The sequence below is a fragment of the Octopus bimaculoides genome, chromosome 7 (genome assembly GCF_001194135.2).
Source record: "Octopus bimaculoides isolate UCB-OBI-ISO-001 chromosome 7, ASM119413v2, whole genome shotgun sequence".
Taxonomy (NCBI): Eukaryota; Metazoa; Mollusca; class Cephalopoda; order Octopoda; family Octopodidae; genus Octopus; species Octopus bimaculoides.
The window spans coordinates 46629230-46631942 of record NC_068987.1 but is presented as its reverse complement, the minus strand read 5'-3'; positions in this window follow the sequence as shown (position 1 = coordinate 46631942).

The window sequence follows — 2713 nt, the reverse complement described above, 5'->3', positions numbered from 1 at the left end:
ACACACACACACACACACACACACACACACACACATATATATATACATATACGACGAGCTTCTTTCAGTTTCCGTCTACCAAATCCACTCACAAGGCTTTGGTCGGCCCGAGGCTATATTAGAAGACATTTGCCCAAGGTGCCACGCAGTGGGACCGGACCCGGAATCACGTGGTTTGTAAGCAAGCTACTTACTATACAGCCACTCCTACGCCTCTGTCTATATCTTTTGCATTTAGTTTAGCCCAGTATTTGCCATGAAGGGGCTTTTCTTGCCATCGTTTTATCATGGTCCGTTGACGTTCCAGCTGTTTATTATTATCATTATTATTATTATTATTATTATTATTATTATTATTATTATTATTATTATTGAGTGAGAGAGCAGTGCATGCCATTTAAGTGATACTAGGGTACAAATATACGAAGCCCACTATACTCATCATGACTATCCATCTGATAAGGGTACACCAAGCACTTGCATCACAACAATATGTGCGCGACATGGTGATCTCATATCAAGATAAACAGTGCATGACCTTGCCGTTGGAGCCCAGTTAGAATTTTCTTCAGGTGGAGCAGTCCATCTCACTCAGAAGGCCCCTGAATAAGGTTTGTTTAAGGATGATGAATAAAATATCCCTGTTTCTAGAGGTGATTTATTCAACCCCCCCCCAAATTCCTCTCAGCACATGGCTTCGATGCTTCCCCACTACTTCTGCTCGTGATCAGAGATGCACATATTGTCAGCCACTAAGACATGCTCAACTGGTTAAGGTCAAGTGATAGACAAGCAAATCTGAGGTATCGAGCAGAATATTTGCGGTAACCTATCTTTTTTACCAAGAGAACACAATGTACATGATAACACTTCCAATCACTTAAGATAAGAAGACATGAGAGCCACAGCCTCGTTCTATATCAGGACATACCACCACACTTTATGTCTGTCTTTGTATTGTCCCCTTCATCCTTCGCCCCTGTGGCAAATAAATGAAATCATCATCATCATCATCATCATCATCATCATCATCATCATCATCATCAACATAAAGTTCTTCAGGCAACTGTGTACTTTTGCGTTAGGATTCGTCTCACTTTACACCTGACGAAGGTCGATCGAATACGTACCACTAACGAAGTAGTGTAACTTCAGTCGATAATAACTATTTTTCCAATAAATTTCTGGTCTTGTGCCAATGTGGAGCTATAATTATCATTAGGCCTTAATATATTCCTTAGATGCATCCTGGAATATCGATCAGACAGCATATATTTCACGGAAATATATCGAGAAACGTTGAAGAATAAGCATAAGACCTTGAAACATTTTATCTAATTGAAATACGGTATTAAAGTAACCAGCTTGATGGTAAATGTTGTTTTCTTGTTAATATGAAATCAGCAAGTTATTAATATATATAAATAGTAAGCGGTTACTTGATACCGGAAAAGAAAAGTATGTGGTAATATGAGTTTCCATAAGAAACATTAAATAATTTATTCATTAAATAATTTCTTCAATGGCTAACGTAAGCTATGGTTCCACAGTGTGTTTGAACATTCTATAAAGAAGTTATGGAAGCTCATAGTTATGGAAATACATTAAATAATGTAACCAACTCTATTCAGGATGTTAAATTGTGGTTACAAAAAGAAAAAAAAAATGTAACAGGTGGGTAGTAAATATAAGAATATTTGAGAAGTGGGAATCCTGCAGCAATTATTTTCAACTATTAGGAAGAAAACAAAAAGATATTGTGGGATGTAGAAATATGTATCATTAAGACTAGCTACGTTATCCTTCAAATACCATGACGTAAAATGGCTAGACATGTAGTAATGGATTAATATAAATTAATCTTTGGATTAAGTTTTGTTAAATACATTTGAAGGTGTGTTAAGCAACGTTTAACGTAGAAATAAGTGATGAACAGACATCACAATTATGTTAAAATAACATTTTAAAGAATTAATAGCTGGTCTCTATGAAACAAACTATTTATTCTTCAAAATATCACATGACTAATATTTAAAATTGAAACGTGGCACGGTTTCGGTTAAACGGTCACACGGTAGAGGTGAGTGGGGCGAAAGACCGTTTAGTACGGAAGCATTCTGTTCAAAGGTGGTGATACCAGTGTTAGCCATTGGTTAGGTGACTATCCGCAATTTAAAACTAAAAAGGCACAAGTACAAGCGTCACTAAAGTGTGACTAAGGATGCAACTCATCACTAGAATTGCACGAAATAAGAGTCAGAACAACTTTTAGCCACGGGGAAGCACTTATTTAGAGACTGAGAAGGTAATTATATAGCTGGTATTAGAGTGATTAATAGTTTTGTATCCATAAAGCACTTAGCCTTATAGACGACTCGTCAGACTCCAATGGCCGCAAACATAACCTCTCTTCAAACTGGAGCCCTATCGCAACACAAACTAGGAGCTGCCCTAGATCAACACAGCCTTCTACGCATTCGTTTGGCTTAAATATGTGTGTGTATGTGTGTGCATGCGTATCCTTGAGTACACACGTCTATATTAATGTATTCATATAGGCATATACATGTGTGTGTATGTGTGTGTGTGTGCCTGTGTGTGTGTGTGTATGTGTTTGTGTGTGCGTCTGTGTGTATATGTGTGTGTGCCTGTGCCTCTGTGTGTGTGTGTGTGCCTGTGCCTGTGTGTGTGTGTGTGTGTGTGTGTGTGTGTG